At 48.9% G+C, this 18,052-nt stretch overlaps 1 protein-coding gene and 1 long non-coding RNA gene across 3 annotated transcripts in view; both read right to left on the bottom strand.

Annotated features, from left to right (window-relative positions):
* Nucleotides 1-5,999, bottom strand: part of LPP (LIM domain containing preferred translocation partner in lipoma) — a 289,890-nt gene extending 283,891 nt beyond the window's left edge. Inside the window, exon 1 of one of the 2 annotated variants that reach the window (XM_079977969.1) lies at nucleotides 5,900-5,999. The gene's annotated coding sequence lies outside the window, so the exon portion shown is untranslated. The remainder of the gene's footprint in view (nucleotides 1-5,899) is intronic. The other variant, XM_079977970.1, reaches the window with a different exon arrangement.
* Nucleotides 1-18,052, bottom strand: part of LOC307217245 — a 340,344-nt gene that overhangs the window by 283,891 nt on the left and 38,401 nt on the right. The window lies entirely within an intron of this gene.

Genomic DNA, 18,052 nt, shown 5'->3' with positions numbered 1-18,052 from the left:
CTTGTAACTTGAAGCCATGGGTTCGAGTCCTACAGTCCAGAGCGGGAGAAAACACAAGGCAATGGGTTGGCGACTGTGAGATCAGGGTGCTGTGCTCAAGTTGACCGCAGGATTGTCCACACTGAGTAGCAGCAGCGCCCCAGGATTTCAAGCAGAAGTCTCTCCCAGCCATATCCGTAGATGCCATTGGGGCTTGAACCTGCAACCTTCTACCTGCCAGGCAGATGTTCCTCCAGCACTGAGCTACGGCCATTCCGTGCTCATATCTGCTGCACATATTGGCATGGCATGACCTTGGCATGCGCAGCCTCTGCCTGTCTAAGCACACCTGCCCCTGTACCATTCGCTCAGCAGAAATGCTTCCCCAGCCCCGACACACACACCCCATATAGTTAACAGGCACACAAAACAAGCACATTTTTATTTATTGACACGGAGAGATGTTGTGCCATAAGATTATTTTGCAAACCAAATGAACTAGGGCATCGGCCCCACCACAACAATCAGGAGATCAGCATTTCAAAACAGAGATTTCTCTCCCCCCCCCACACACACACACTTTCACATCGATGTGTCATAGACCTGCACATTTTTGTCACGTTTGCACATCCCTGGCATCAATTTGCACATAGATAGCCTCTTGCTGACTCAGCCACTTCGACAGACACAATTTCCAGCTGGCAAAGTTACTAGTCCCAGTTTCCAAGTGGGGCAAGCTGAACCGTTCAACAGGTTGAACAGAGGCTCATCCGGGTGTTTTGGATGTGTCAAATCAATACACGCACCAGCGGCCGCAAGGGCTGCAGAGAGATTTGGGGGGAATAAGTGGCTTGACTTCAAGCATCTCTAGATGTGGTTCACACACTCATCCCTCCCTCATCTCCGCTAAACAGACTTCGGAGGTTTTTTGCAAAGTTAGAACCCACCAAACTGGTCGGACGGTGGCACAGTCGAAATGAGAGAGATCGCCACAGGCAACGGAAAAACCCAAACCGCTGTCCTTCTCCAGCCACAAATAGATGGAGAGCCCACAACCTTTCCTTTGCACACACACCACCACCCTACAAAAAGCATCGCCCACCTGCGCTCGGCACACCTGGCGTCATCCATAAGCCAGGCCTGCACAGGCCTCATGAGGATTTCTGCACCTTTGAAACTCTACATCTGTGGTCACCACAACTGATGCTCCTTGCAAACTCCTCCCTTTGTGGCTATGTAGTCTTGGGTAGCGCACCACAAACCCCAAAAAGCAGGTCTCTTGAGCCCTTGAGGTCATAAGTCTATGCAGAAAAAAAATCCCCCCTTAAACTCAGATAGGGGCAATATCACACACACACACAATCCCACCCTTTACCCAAATATGAGCTTAAGTTGTGGCTGCCTCACAAGCGGGTTGGGCTAGATGACACCTGGGGATCCCTTTCCAATGCAAAAATTATAAGTTTCTGTGCTTGCGGCAAAGAGTGAAAGATTCCCAGCTGAAAGATTGCTACACACATGTGCAGATTTTTCAGCGCCGGACAAAATAATTTATCTATTTATGTATTTATGTATTTAATTTAGGCAAGCCAACCCAGACACATAACTTTAACATGCCATTCTGTTACAGTACATGCATTTTTTCCCCCTAAGCTGCTAATCAGGTTTATATTTCAATATTTATTTATTTTTACACCTCCTCTTTTTTGACAATGTTTGGGGTTGGAGTGTTTAACAAATATTTTGTATCCTCCTGTGTAAACCGGATGGCAGTGTGCTGCAGTTGTCAGGCTGAGACCTGGGTTCAAATCCCCACTAAGCCAAGACGTACACTAGGTGGGAGACCGGTCACGGCCTTCTCTCAGCCATCCTACCTCACAGGGTTGTTGTTTGTGGGGAAAATACGCATGTTTGCCTTGAGCTCCTTGGACAAGAAGGTGGGATAGAGACGCAATAAATCAGAATAAGCAAAGGAACCGCTTGGAGGCTTTTGTCAATTCAGTGGCACATATGATTTCGTAAATGAAGAAATCATAGAAATCGCAGAAATGAAGAGCTGGAAGGGACCACAGGGGTCATCCAGTCCAACCCCGAGCAGTGCAGAAATCTTTTACCCAACATGGGGCTCAAACCCACGACCCTGAGATTAAGAATCTCATGCTCTACCAACTGAGCTATCACAGGCCCATTTCTCCAACACGACCCGCTGAGGCCTGGGAAGAGGAGAAGGCAAAGGAAGGCCTTTTTATGAACACAAGCCTTTTTGCAATTCGCTCCCAGCGACCAGGAGAAAGGCAGTTTCTGCTCCTGACTCTGCGCAGGTGAGGATAGCCTACGAAGCTGCCTTAAACCATCAGTTCACCCAGCTCAGTACTGTCTACACCGACGGGCAGCATCAATCCTAAACGGCCTTGGCCCAGTAGACCTGAAGGAGCGTCTCCACCCCCATCGTTCAGCCCAGACACTGAGGTCCAGCTCCGAGGGCCTTCTGGCGATTCCCTCATTGCGAGAAGCCAAGTTACAGGGAACCAGGCAGAGGGCCTTCTCGGTGGTGGCACTGTGGAATGCCCTCCCACCAGATGTCAAGGGAATAAACAACTACCAGACTTTTTGAAGACATCTGAAGCTTTTAATGTTTAATAGACTATTGTATTTTAATATTCTGTTGGAAGCCACCCAGAGTGGCTGGGGAAACCCAGCCAGATGGGAGGGGTATAAATATATTATTATTATTATTATTATTATTATTATTATTATTATTATTATTATTACAGTGGTACCTCGGGTTAAGTACTTAATTCGTTCCGGAGGTCCGTACATAACCTGAAACTGTTCTTAACTTGAAGCACCACTTTAGCTAATGGGGCCTCCTGCTGCTGCCGTGCCGCCAGAGCACGATTTCTGTTCTCATCCTGAAGCAAAGTTCTTAACCTGAAGCACTATTTCTGGGTTAGCAGAGTCTGTAACCTGAAGCGTATGTAACCTGAAGCGTGTGTAACCTGAGATACCACTGTATTATTCTTATTCTTATTCTTATTCTTATTCTTATTATTTCAGGCAGAGCCTTTCTCTCAGCCCAACCTGGAGATTCCAGCGGGGAACGAATCTTCTGCAAGCCAAGCAGATGTCCTGCCGCTTTGCTACGGCCCTTTGGCTGAGCCAGAGCTCCGCGGGCCTAGCAAGTTCAGCATCATCTATTCTGAATGCATGACCCAATAATCACAATAACCTTCACGGCCAGGATAATAATATTTTCCGGCTATTTGGTTAGTTTCCAGTGCTGGCCTATAAAGCCTTACAGAACTCAGGACCACAATATCTCAAGGACCGCCTCTCCCCATACGAACCAACCTGGACCCTGCGCTTGTCATCAGTGGCCCTTCTCTCTGCCCTCCCCCATCTCAAGAGGTTTGGACAGTGGCCACATAAGAAAGGGCCTTCTCCGTGGTGGCTCCCTGACTGTGGAATACTCTCCCCAAAGGCTCACCTGCTGCCATCATTACATGTCTTTCGGCACCAGGCGAAAAAACATTCCTCTTTCCCCAGGCCTTTGGCCTATAAATGATCTATGTCCTTTTAAAGTTATGGCTGAGGGGACTGTTATGATGATTATTATTTTTATGATGCTATCTATTACTATTATTGGCTGACTAGGGCCCTGCAGGACTTGACATCTTTCCGCAGGGCCTGCAAGACGGATCTGTTCCACCAGGCCTTCGGCCAAGGCAAAGTCTGACCCCCTCTCTCCTTCTGTAATCTTCATAGAACTCTAGCCCAATGGTTGCCATTAATTTGATTCTGAATTGATTTTAGAATGTGTTTAAATTAACTGACTGTGATTTTATGTAAACGGTGCTACAGTGGTGCCCCGCAAGACGAATGCCTCGCAAGACGAAAAAGCCGCTAGACGAAAGGGTTTTCCGTTTTTCGAGGTGCTTCGCAAGACGAATTTCCCTATGGGCTTGCTTCACAAGACGAAAACATCTTGCGGGTTTGCTTCCTTTTTCGTAAAACCGTTAATACCCGGGCAATCCGCGCTCCGCAAGACGAAAAAATCTCAAGTCAAGCGACTCGCGGAACAAATTAATTTCGTCTTGCGAGGCACCACTGTATTTTTACTGTGCTTAGCTGCTCTGAGCCCGGCTCTGGATGGGGAGGGCGGGATATAAATATTTTATTTATTTATTTATTTTAAGGTTGTTGTTGTTATTGTTATTATTATGTGCAAGGAAGTTAGCTCCATTGTGGGGCTGATCATGTCAAGGTTGTGGGTTCAATCCCCCACAGAGGAATATTCCTGCACTGCAGGGGGTACTACAATTCTACAATTTTTATGATGATGATGGCATCTTTGGACGAAAGGGCGGTATACAAATCAAATATCTCAAGGGCTGTCGCATTCAAGAGGCAGCATGCTTGTATTTTCCTGCTCTGGAAGGGTAGGACTCGAACCCATGGCTTCAAGTTACAATAAAGGAGATTCCGATTAAACATTCAGAAGAACTTTCTGACAGTAAGAACTGTTGGGCAGTGGAACCATCTCCCTGGGGACATGGTGGACTCTCCTTCCTTGAACGTTTTTATGCAGAGGTTGGGTGGCCATCTGTCATGGATGCTTGAGCTGAGATTCCTGCACTGCAGGAGGGTCAGAATGGATGACCCCCTGGGGTCCCTTTCAACTCATAGAAGCATAGAGTTCTATGATTCTAGGAATAAATAAGGGTTGCAATCTAGGGGTCTTTCCCAGTCCAACCTGGGCCTTCTTCACTCAAGGCGTATCATGTTTAGGGGAATAAACTTAACTTTTGCCAATTTCTTTTAAATACATTTTTGGGTGGGATGAACTCAAATCTGCTGTTATTTTTGCAACCGGGCAACATTTAGCTTGGCAATATTATGTCTGATGAAGAAGCACATCAGCTGCTTTTGGGGGGGGGGGAAACCAGAGAATTTTAATTTTGCCTTCTGAAAATACCGGGTAATGCTAAATAATAACAATAACAAACAAACAAAATAAAACAACTGACGTAACAACTTTTATAACTCAAGTTACAACAATATATGTCACGATACAACTATTCAGCACCTTTCATTTGGGAAAGTTGAAAGTTGAAAAAGGCCAGTGTGCTCAGCCACAAAGCTAGGTCACTTCCTTGAGCCAGGAGCCCACATTCTCTTCCAAAGGGGGCCAGCAGCCACCGCAGCCCCCCATGACTTTTTTGGGCGCCCCCTCCCCGGACCCCAAAAGGGCAGACAACCCCTCAGCACTTTAAATCCCAGTGCCCATATTTCCTCCCTTAACTCACCTTCCTTCGTCCTCCTTTGAGGGGGGACAGCCCTAAGTCTCTCCCTACTCCCTTAATTCCCCCTCCCACGTCCTCCTTATGGGGGGGGGGCTGTCCCAGGTCCCCTCCTGCATTCCCTTAACACCACACCCCCTCCCAAATCCCCCTGGCTGCCCCATATCTTCCGCCAAAACAACTCCCTTCCGTCCCCAGACTCTCCTTGGGGGTGTCCAAAGTCCCTCCCCAAAACAACTCCGCTAACTCCTCCTAGATCTTCCTCCTAGGGGGGGCGTCTGCCCCAAGTTCTCCCCCCACTCTCTTAAACCCCCCTCCCAGATCCTCCTTGGGGGCGGTGCCCCATGTTTCCTCCCTCCCCCCCAACTCCCCCTCCTGGATCCTCCTTCCGGGGGGTGGAGCGCCCGAGCTTTCCCCCTCCCCAAAATCCCCACGCAGACGGAGAGAGGAGAAAGTGGGAGGGGGCGCACAGCTGGGGCCTCTGGGAACCCCCACCCCACCCCTTCCCTTCCTCCCCCCCCACCCGCGTCCGCGGCCCCGCAGGGGGAGCAGCCCAAGCGGGCGCTGCTGCGCCCTCGACGGCGATCGCGGCGCCCGCGAGGCGCGGCAGCTTAGCGTACCTGCGCCGGGCGGAGCGGAGCGTTGCGCGGGCGGGCAGCGGAGGGCGCCGGGCCCGGGGAGGGAGCCTCGGGCGGCGGCGGAGGAGGAGGCGGCGACGGAGGAGCAGCGGAGGAGGAGGAGGAGCCGGCGCAGGAGCCAGCCCAGCGCAGCCCGGACGGCACAGCAGCCTCCGCCCCGCGGACGCTTCGCTCCGCCCGCCGCCGCCGAGCGCAGGAGGAGGCTGGAAGGATGGAGGGATGCAGCCTCCGCGGTCCCTATTCCCGCCGCCCCGGCGCCGGGGGAAGCTCGACCGGTGGGATTCCTGCCTGTTGCAACGGAGGAAGCTGCATCCAGCTCAATATTTCCCGCACTACATCTCCGGGGTTTCAACCAGGTCGCTGGAGATGCCAGCGTGGTTGAAGCCGCTGAACAGAGCTTCTGGAAAGGGCCTGGGGGGGGGGGTCGGGTGTTCTGCTGCCTCCTCCTGCGAACCCCGGCCCCATTTCTCCCTGCAAGCTGGGGCCGAGGGGGAAGGGGGGCGCCTGACCCCAGCCCCCAACCCAGCTCCTCGCCCCACTTCGCCTGCCACTTTTACTTCCCCTGGGGAGAAGAAAGGCAGGCTCGCATCAAGCAGAGGCTTCGCCCTTCGCATTCCTGCCTGTTACAAAGAACAGAGTCTCTTTTGTGTGTGGGGGGGTGTTACTGCTCCCTCGCCTTCTGCACTCAGTCCAGCCCCATTACACCCCGCAATGAGCCCTGCCGGGTAGAACCAAAGAAGGGGTCACCCCACCCAAGCCTTGCACTTCCCAAGGTGGTTGGGAGCCAGGTGTCTCTAGTCTAGGGAAGACCACACAACTCCCAGCCTTCTGGGTCTGTGGCAGGTAGACTGTGCCTATACATGAAGGTTCTACTTAGCTAGCCCTCCCCTTCTCTCAGTCTCCTTCTTCTCTCTGCTTTTGCCCCAGCTTCCTTTTGCTCATTTCCTCTTCCGTGGCCTCCCTTCTCATGAGAAGAGCCTACAAGTCCACCACCCTGTTCTCACAGTGGGCAACCTCCATCCCAGTTTGCTTGTGCGATGCTTACAACGGAGACCAGATGACATTCTGCCTTTACTGAGTTCATAGAATCCTAGAACTGTCAAGTTTGAAGGGACCCTGAGGTTCATCTAGTTCAACCCCCTGCAATACTGGAATCTGCAGCTGCCCCATACGGGGATCAAACCTGTAACCTTGGTGTTATCGGCCCCACACTCTAACCTGCTGAGCTATCGAGACTGAGTCGCTTGCGTAGTATTGTTTATATAGCGTTTATGTCTTCATCTTCCTGTCCAAGGAGCTTAAGGTAGTGTTTGTGGGTCTCTCCCTCCTCAGTTACTCCCCACAACAACCTTGTGAGGTAGGCTCATAGAATCATAGAATCATAGAGTTGGAAGAGACCACAAGGGCCATCAAGTCCAACCCCCTGCCAAGCAGGAAACACCATCAGAGCACTCCTGACATATGGTTGTCAAGCCTCTGCTTAAAGACCTCCAAAGAAGGAGACTCCACCACACTCCTTGGCAGCAAATTCCACTGTCGAACAGCTCTTACTGTCAGGAAGTTCTTCCTAATGTTTAGGTGGAATCTTCTTTCTTGTAGTTTGGAACCATTGCTCCGTGTCCGCTTCTCTGGAGCAGCAGAAAACAACCTTTCTCCCTCCTCTATGTGACATCCTTTTATATATTTGAACATGGGTCAGCTGAGAGGCAGAGACTGGCAGAAAAATGGAGTGAAGCCTGGCTCATGAAACCTTCAGATCATCATCCCAGTCCTTATCCCTGTCTAATGATACAGAATGCAACAAAACTCATCCCTCGTCTCCACTTGGCTGCCTGCTGTCTCAATTTAGATTGTAAGTTTCCTGGGGACAGGGTCCTCTGTAGCTTTGCCACTAAAGCAATACCACCGGGCTGTGGACATGATCAAATGTTGCGTCTCGGCAGCTGTTCAAAGCATTGCCTACATACATAGCAGTTTTCATCCAGGGGTCTCCCTGTGAGGTAGGCTGTGCTGAGAGAGGCAGCGGCTGGTACCCCAAGGGTGGGGGGATTCAAACCCTGGTCCCCCAGGTCCTAGTCCTACCCTCTAACCACTACACCACCCTGCCTCTCATTCTCATTCATTCACCTGCCATGGACCACTCCATCTTCGCCTCTCCTCCTTCCTCGTCCCTGCCTGCCTCCTTCACCTTTTCCTCTCCTCCTTTTCCATTCTGAATCACTACATCCCACCGTTCTTAGCCGCCCCCCCACCCATTAAAATATCCTACCTCACCAGCATCTTCTGGCACCACACCTTACCTGGCCTGCTTCCTTTCCTCCAGGTGAATCAATCCCTGGAGTGAAGGGGAGGGAGGGAGGGGCGTCCAGGTCTGCCCCCCAAGCGAATGTGAAATGTGCCTGGAGCGTCTGCTCTTAGGCTAATGCCTCCCCCCTTTCCCCTCCCCACCCCCTTCTAGCCTCTTCCTGCACTTTACCCAAAACCCTGGCTGCGGGGCTGACGTCACGACCCAAAATTCCTATGTTTCCCCGAAGGCCGTTTTGACCATGTAAGGCAAAGCAACCTCGCTGGAGGAAAACGGGCAGGGGGAATGCCAGAAACCCTCTGGCAAGGGGATCTGCCCAGAGAGGCAGGCAGCATTCTTGGACTGCTCTGTCCAGAGCGCGAGGGAATTCAGCAGACAGAGAGAGATGTTATGGTTGAAAATGACCCATGCATAACTGCCCTGTTGAGCTCCTGTGTGAGTGTCTGGAGGCGGTTGGAGGATGGATGGCGGCTAACAGATTGAGGTTGAATCCTGACAAGACAGAATTACTATTCTTGGGGTACAGGGGGTGATCGGGTGTGGGGAACTCCCGGGTCCTGAATGGGGCAACTGTGCCCCTGAAGGACCAGGTGCGCAGCCTGGGAGTCATTTTGGACTCACATCTATTCATGGAGGTGCAGGTCAATTCTGTGTCCACGGCAGCTGTTTATCAGCTCCATCTGGTATACAGGATGAGACCCTACCTGTCTGCAGACTGTTTCACAGAGTGGTGCATGCTGTAGTTATCTCTCGCTTGCACTACTGCAACGCGCTCTACGTGGGGCTACCTTTGAAGGTGACCCGGAAACTACAACTAATCCAGAATGCTGCAGCTAGACTGGTGACTGGGAGAGGCCGCCGAGACCATATAACACCGGTCCTGAAAGACCTACATTGGTTCCCAGTATGTTTCCGAGCACAATTCAAAGTGCTGGTTCTGACCTTTAAAACCCTAAACGGCCTCGGTCCAGTATACCTGAAGGAGCATCTCCACCTCCATCGTTCTGCCCGGACACTGAGGTCCAGAGCCGAGGGCCTTCTGGCAGTTCCCTCGCTACAAGAAGCCAAGTTACAGGGAACCAGTCAGAGGGCCTTCTCGGTAGTGGCGCCCTCCCTGTGGAACGCCCTCCCACCAGATGTCAAAGAGAAAAATAACTACCAAACTTTTAGAAGACATCTGAGGGCAGCCCTGTTTAGGGAAGCTTTTAATGTTTAATAGGTTATTGTATTTTAGTGCTCTGTTGGAAGCCACCCAGAGTGGCTGGGGAAACCCAGCCAGATGGGTGGGGTATAAATAATAAATTATTATTATTATTATTATTATTATTATTATTATTATTACTCATTGCCCTGAGAAGCCACAGCGGCCTCCGGTGGCTTTTCAAATGGATTGGACCAGCTTGCAAAGAAAATGTGACGGCTCAATGGAACATCCACATTTAGTGGCAGTATATCTCTCGGGTGTCAGAAGCTTGGACCAAACAGCTGGGGATGGAGGACTCCCTTTGTGGGGAACTTCAGGCCTCCATGCCTTGCAAATAGGCATTGGGAGTGACTGCAGGGCATATACCACCCCCTCCTTGAGGGCTTTGGCCTGGCTGGGATGTGTCCTTTTTACAAAAAAAAAATAAATAAAAATGGTTTATTAATTTGCAATATATAACAATTACAACAAAAGGAAAAAGGGGCAAAAATGAAATCCCTCCAGGACACCTCAATCTAGTTAAGTTTGCCAAAAAAAAAAAAGTCCAATCTGTGATTTTGATGGCGGCCATTCTTCAGGGTTATATCAGTAAAGTGTTTTATAACGGGGTGCCCAACTCTCAAGAAAATGTGTCCCTGAACTGCTTGCTTGGGTGGAGAGGGCGGAGCCGGTTTGGTGCTGAAACCCAGCTTTAGCGTGGCTAAAATGTCATTTCCTGCAAAGAGATGAGAGTCATACCTCTCCCTTTTCTTTTTGAAGATAATCTTTACTGATTTTATTATAACATACTACACATATACACATTACTTTACATTTACATTTACTTCTAAGAGTTGACTTCCCTCCTTCCTTCTGGGTTTTTTATGTCTCTAAGTTTTTCGCACTGTCTTTATCGATTTTGTATATTGTTATTCTTCTTTCAACCTTATCCGTACAGTGTCTATATACAAATAAATCTTTCTGCATATACACGTCTTGTTGTTTGTCTATATTCATTTACAGATACAATTAGTTACCTTGATTGTATTTTACATTTTAATTCATGTTGTCATTAACATCCAATAAAGCTTCTTTTAATTTCCCATTATGAGGTTTATTTCCATTCTACTGATTTCACCATTTCACCTTATCCTGTGTTGTCGAAAAGAGTCATACCTCTCTCAGAAAAGTTGCCCACAGGGGAATAAGGCCCTTGGGCTTAAAGAAGGAAATAAATAACACGTCCTCCAGTCTTTTCCTCGGGCTGTAAGTGTTCATCTGTTTGATTGGCCCTTCCCAATGTGATGCTCTCCAGATGTTTTGGCCAAAGAATCTCATCCTCCATGACTATGGACCCTGCTAGCTAGAGCTGATGGGAATCGGGAGCCCAACAAGAACCTGGAAAGCACCAAGTTCAGGGAGCTTAGATTAAACTATGGAACTCACTGCCACAGGAGGAAGTATTATTTAGTTGTGTCCGACTCTTTGTGACCCCATGGACACCAGGCACTCCTGTCTTCCACTGCCTCCCACAGTTTGGTCAAACTCATGTTAGTCGCTTCGAGAACACTGTCCAACCATTTCGTCCTCCGTTGTCCCCTTCTCCTTGTGCCCTCCATCTTTCCCAACATCAGGGTCTTTTCCAGGGAGTCTTCTCTTCTCAGGAGGTGGCCAAAGTCTTGGAGCCTCAGCTTCAGGATCTGTCCTTCCAGTGAGCACTCAGGGCTGATTTCCTTCAGAATGGATACGTTTGATCTTCTTGCAGTCCATGGGACTCTCAAGAGTCTCCTCCAGCACCAGAATTCAAAAGCATCAATTCTTCGGCGATCAGCCTTCTTTGTGGTCCAGCTCTCGCTTCCATACATCACTACTGGGAAAACCAGAGCTTTAACTATATTGAGGAAGTGATGGTCACCAATTTGGATGGTTGCAAAAAGGGGATTGGATATATCCATGGAGGAGAAGTCTCTTGGTGGATAGTAGCCAGGATGGCTGAGTTCTGCCCTCAGCAGTCAGAGGCAGCGATTCTTCTGGATAGCAGTTGCTGGAAACCAAAGAAGGAGTGAGTGGTCTTGTGTTCAAATCCTGCTTGCAGGTTTCCCTTGTGGCATCTGGGTGGCCAGTGGGGAAACAAGATGCTGGACTGGATTAGCCCCCTTTGGCCTGATCCTTAGGTTGTTAGTCATTCATTTTAAAATTCTGTCTCTTTTTTACTGATTTAAAACACTCTTTGCTTGTCTCAGAAGGCGCCCCCCAGTTTGCTCATTGCTTTGAATGTAACTGCTTTTCAATATAAGCCGTTAGGAAAACTGCAAGTGGCTGGAACCAGGCTGGATGAGGTTGTTCCCTTTCTCTGGCATCACCCATTAAGAAAAAACAAAAACAGGGTGCACCAGAGCTCATGGGAATTGAAGTCCAACCAAACCTGGCAGGTCAAAGGCTTCACCCTCCTATTTTAAAGCGGGAAAGGGCTTTGGCAAAACTAGGAGCTGGCTCTTGAGAAGGGATGAGCCACGTTCTTTGGCAATGGGGAGCTGGGATGGGGTTCAAGAATAGCATGGCTCAAGGCAGAGGAAAAAAGCAAGGACAATGAATTGCCATCTTTTGCCAGAAGAACTTATGTGAGTGTATTTCTAGGCTACACAGAAATTGTTATGTGCTGAGTTGAATAGGATCCAAAATGCAGCAGTCTGATTGGTCCTAGAACAATAGGATCCAAAATGCAGCGGTCTGATTGGCCCTAGAACAATAGGATTCAGAATGCAGCGGTCTGATTGGTCCTAGAACAATAGGATCCAGAATGCAGCAGTCAGATTGGTCCACAGGAGCCACCCAATCCAACTCCAGGTGGAAGTGAATCCACAACCTGATTGGCCTACAGGAGAATCCCGGAATTAGCCAATCACGTGGGGCCCATTGTGTAAATAATGTATATAAGGCAGACATTCTGGGGGAACATCCATTCCTCCTCACCACTATGAGCTGAATAAAGAGCATGAAATCCACTCTCGACCAAGTATATTTCAGAAATCTTCCCTGGGCCAGCTGTTGCGAGCTCTGTGTCATGTTAATGCTTTTTACACAAACAGAAGATGCCCTGATATAAAGATATCGCTTTACCTCGTTCCTGTATTTCCTCTCTCCTGTGTCGCTCACGCTGTGCTCGCCAACAAAGCCACCGCCGTTGGGATCAGGCGGGATCTTCCCAGGTCACAGACGTGGAGCAAAAGAAACTCGTCAGACAATTAGATTGCCAGAGGGATTGTGTTGCAATGGGCGTGGAGTTGGTGCGTTGCCTTGGTTTGAGATTCAGAAATCACACAGGGCAAAGGGCAGGGATATAGATTAAGGGTATAAAGGAGAGCCTGCTGGATGAGGCCAATGACCCATCTAGTCCAGCATCCTGTTCTCACAAGGGCCAAGCAGATGCCTACAGGAAACCCGCAAATGGGACCCAGTCCCCCAAAGCGCTCTCCCCTCCTGAAATTTCCAGCAACTGGTAATCGGAAGCATTGCTGTGCCCAGCTGTGGAGGCAGAGCCTAGCTAGCGGCCACCAAAATCCCAACCCTCCTCCATTAATTTGTCCAATCCTCTCTTAAAGATGCACATGGCGGCACCCATCATTGGCTCCTGTGGCAGGGAGTTCCATAGTCCAACTGTGGGCTGTGTGAAGAAGTACCCTTATCTGCCTTGAGTCTTCCAACATTCAGCTTCATTAAAGGTAAAGGTAAAGGTACCCCTGCCCATACGGGCCAGTCTTGACAGACTCTGGGGTTGTGCGCCCATCTCACTTAAGAGGCCAGGGGCCAGCGCTGTCCGGAGACACTTCCGGGTCACGTGGCCAGCGTGACATCGCTGCTCTGGCGAGCCAGAGCCGCACACGGAAACGCCGTTTACCTTCCCGCTGGTAAGCGGTCCCTATTTATCTACTTGCACCCGGAGGTGCTTTCGAACTGCTAGGTTGGCAGGCGCTGGGACCGAGCAGCGGGAGCGCACCCCGCCGCAGGGATTCGAACCGCCGACCTTTCGATCGGCAAGTCCTAGGCGCTGAGGCTTTAACCCACAGCGCCACCTGCGTCCCCTTCAGCTTCATTAGACGCCTACAAATTCTACTGTTATGTTGGGGGAGGTTTTCTCTATATCCACTTCTCCTTGTCATGCATAATTTTCATAGAATTGTAAAGTTGGAAGTGACCCTGATGATCCGAAAATCAACAGTGACTGTTCGAAACTACTAGATTCCATGCCAAACAGTGTTCAAATGCTGCTTTTCAAGCTGCACTGGCTCCCGGTGGAGTTCAGGGTCAGATTTAAGGTGCTGGTTTTGACCTTTAAAGGCCTTCATGGCCTAGGACCCTCGTACCTACGGGACCGCCTCTCCCGGTATGCCCCACAGAGAGCCTCAAGGTACATAAATAGCAACACCCAAGTGGTCCCGGGCCCGAAGGAAGTCAGATTAGCCTCAACCAGAGCCAGGGCCTTTTCAACACTGGCTCTGGGCTGGTGGAACGCTCTGCCTCATGAGACCAGGGCCCTGCAGGATCTGATTTCTTTCCGCAGGGCCTGGAAGACAGAGTTGTTCCGCCTGGCCTTTGGCTTGGAGCCAATTTGATTCCCTCGCTCTCTTTCTTTTTTCTTTTCCTTCTCCTCCTGCGATGAGGCTGCATTTTAATATTTTAATGTTTCATTATTTTAATGTTGTATTTTAATTTTGTTTTTAAGTTGTAATCATTCAACTTGTTTTTATTATTGCTTGTAAGCCGCTCTGAGCCCGGCCTTGGCTGGGGAGGGCGGGGTATAAATAAAAATTATTATTATTATTATTATTATTATTATTATTATTATTATTAAAAATAGTGGAGGTCATATACGTTACTAATGTATGTATATGTTAAAAAGGTAAAAGGTAAAGGTACCCCTGCCCGTACGGGCCAGTCTTGACAGACTCTGGGGTTGTGCGCCCATCTCACTTAAGAGGCCAGGGGCCAGCGTGACATCGCTGCTCTGGCGAGCCAGAGCCGCACACGGAAACGCCGTTTACCTTCCCGCTGGTAAGCGGTCCCTATTTATCTACTTGCACCCGGAGGTGCTTTCGAACTGCTAGGTTGGCAGGCGCTGGGACCGAGCAGCGGGAGCGCACCCCGCCGCAGGGATTCGAACCGCCGACCTTTCGATCGGCAAGCCCTAGGCGCTGAGGCTTTAACCCATAGCGCCAGTTTCAATTAATTTCCACAAGGGTGTAGATGCCCATAGTATTGAAAGTAAGGAAAGAACAGTGGCAAGAAAAATTGATGAATTACGCAGAATTGGCTAAACTGACATACAAACTGTGGGACAAGGACAACTGTGACTTTAAGGAAGAATGGGAGCTTTTTACAAATTAGCTAAAATTAGCTAAAACAAAATGAACTGGACTCCTTGGCAGGTTTTGAATAAACATACTCAAATTTATTGGTTGATAACATGGTAGATCAAATTTTGATCAAATTTTGACCAAACTGTGGGAGGCAGTGGAAGACAGGAGTGCCTGGTGTGCTCTGGTCCAGGGGGCCACCTCATGAGAAGAGAAGACTCCCTGGAAAAGACCCTGATGTTGGGAAAGATGGAGGGCACAAGGAGAAGGGGACGACAGAGGACGAGATGGTGGGACAGTGTTCTCGAAGTGACCAGCATGAGTTTGACCAAACTGCGGGAGGCAGTGGAAGACAGGAGTGCCTGGCGTGCTCTGGTCCAGGGGGTCACAAAGAGTCGGACACGACTAAACGACTAAACAACAACAACAACATGGTAGATCGATAACCTAAGGATATGTATAATTTCATAACAAACAGAGAACAATATGTGCTGAGAAATCAGAGAGAAGAGCTGAGGGAAGGGGGTGGGGAGAAAGGGGAAAAATAATGAATATAATATGTTTAGATTGTATGTTGAAATTCTTAATAAAAATATTTTTTTAAAAAGTGGGGTCGCATATCATTCTCCCAATCGTGTCATGAGCATAAATCATCACCCATACACAACAACAACAACAAAAACAGAACTAGTGAAACTACTCTCTAATAGCACCTGCCAATCAATTTCCTGGCCTCCATTTGAGATGTTGATTTTCTCCCTTAAAACCCTAAACGAGCTCAAGAATGACTATTTCTCACATGACTCTACACGAGATCGCCACCCACTTCCAGGGCTTTTCTTGTTGTTGTTGTTTTTTTATATATATATAATATTTTATTAAGTTTTATCCAAGAAAGAAATTACATGGGGGGAAAAAACACAGAACAAATAAACACTCCAGCAAATAAACATTCAAGCATAATACAAGAACCAAACAATTAACATGTATGAAGAACAGAGAAAAAACAAGAAAAAAGAAAAAGAGTAAAACACTAAAAAGATTCAAAAAGTTAAAAATAAAAACCCCTCTCTTTAATTTCTTACCGTCCATAAACTTATTTCTTTGACTTCCTCACACACCCCTTTCTTGTATTCCAGTTTAGAATTAATTAGCAAATTCCTTCATTATTTGTTCCTGATTTTTATCTGATATCTATCCCTTCTCTCATATTCTTATTTTACCTTTTTTACTAGAACCTCTTCCTTTCATTTCAATGTCATCAACATTCAAAAATTTTACAATGTTTTTGGGCTTTTCTTGTTGTGCCCCCTCCAGCCATGGTGCGACTTGTAGAGTTAAAAAAGCGTGTTTACGCAAAAGAGCCTCTTTAGGGCGAGGTGCCTCAATCGTGGGAAAGCCTCGTTGCCCCTTTTAAGTGAGCTCTTAAGGGTGTTTTATTGCAACGCCTCGAGAGAGACAGCGCTTTCACCTGTTCACTGAATCTGCACAATGGATTTTTATTACACTAGCGTGCGAATTAATTGGCGTATCAATCCCAAGATTATGTTGTCAAACACTGTTTTCTCTGTGTGAACAGCCGTGTAATTATCACTGCGGGAACTTGAATTCCATTTCCTTCCAACGTCGCTGTTTACACACATACACATACACCCCACAACCAGAGAAACCAGGACAGAGGAAAGAAAGTCCTCCTTCATGCAGTGCAGAGGGGAACTGTGGAACTCCCTGCCACAAGAGGCAGCACTGGCCGCCAACATAAATGGCTTTAACGGAGGATTAGACAAATGCAGGGAGGAGAGGGCTATCGATGGCTACTAGCCATGGCTCTGCTTTGCTTCCAGTCAGAGGAAGTGATGCTTCTGAATCCCACTTGAATCAGAGTAGGAGAGCAGTTTCCGGTGCTCAAATTCCTGCTTGTGGGTTACATTCCTATGTTTAGATGATTTCAATTGTTTTTAATGTGGGTGGCGCTGTGGTCTAAACCACTGAGCCTAGGACTTGCCGATTGGAAGGTCGGCGGTTCGAATCCCCGCGACAGGGTGAGCTCCCGTTGCTCGGTCCCTGCTCCTGCCATCCTAGCAGTTCAAAAGCACACCAGTGCAAGTAGATAAATAGGTACCGCTCTGGCGGGAAGGTAAACAGCATTTCTGTGCGCTGCTCTGGTTTCCCCAGAAGCAGCTTAGTCATGCAGGCCACATGACCCGGAAGCTGTACGCCGGCTCCCTCGGCCAATAAAGTGAGATGAGCACCGCAACCCCAGAATCGTTCACGACTGGACTTAACTGTCAGGGGTCCTTTACCTCTACCTTTTTAATATTTCGAAAATGGCATCATGTCATCGCCACTCTCCTTTGAGAGGAGGGGCAGGATATTAATTCAAGAAATCAAGGAATTATATCAGGCAGGGGAAACTGGTCCGGAACTGGAAGGAAAATCTTGGAAGCCCCAGGCATCCTCTTCGCATGGCAGGGAGATGAACAACGGCAGCAGCTTGTTGGAGCAGCAGTGATGTCGGCAGAAAAGGAGCCCGTCTTCCTCTCTCTCTTGGCACCGGAGAACGTTGGACAAGCTGTCAAGAGAAGAAAATTACCTCCGTGAGAAGCCAAGGAACAGACAGGCCCTGTTTAAACCCAGAGCTCTTAGCAAAATGTACTGACAAAATAATGTAGAGCAAGCGGGAAATGAGTTGGCCGTTTCAGCCTTGTTTATGAAAAATTATCACCCATCCGCCCCCTTGCCATGGGCTTTCTCGTCGCTTAAGAGGTGAGGATAGTCAGCTAGTTCGCCTTGCAATGGCTGCGCTCAAAGTGGTCGCCTGTGGTGATCCTTCGTCGTAATCCAGGGGTGCAGGGTGTGTTCCAGTCTTCAGAAGGCAGCAGTCCATCCTGCAAGACAACTTTCCGGTGGCCATGTGCCAGTGGTGCGTTAGGCTGGAGGAACAAAAGTATGCAGGCCCGGGGGGGGGGGGGAGAGCCACCGGCATCAGTAGGATACATCATTTCCAGCTACGCAAAAGCATTGGCGACTGGAGCCTTTTGGGGCTGATAGGGGAGAAGGCAGGGAGGCAAACAGCAGGGGGAGCCAGAGGCACTGCTAGGCACAGCCAACGAGAGGAGGAGCCAGCTAATCCTCGTTTTTTGGCTCTGTTCCTCTCTCCTTTGTTGAGTTTTACAAGGGCAACTCTGAGGCTAAGGAGGAGGAGGAAGGTGACAGGGATAGCCAACTCCTGGTGTAGTCATCTCTTGCATGCCCTCCGACATTTCTCCCATAAAAATAGGGACATCAATAAT

This window comes from Podarcis cretensis, assembly GCF_951804945.1.
Source record: "Podarcis cretensis genome assembly, chromosome: 5".
NCBI lineage: Eukaryota > Metazoa > Chordata > Lepidosauria > Squamata > Lacertidae > Podarcis > Podarcis cretensis.
Note: the sequence above shows the minus strand (reverse complement) of the source record. Positions and strands in the feature narration are given on the sequence as shown.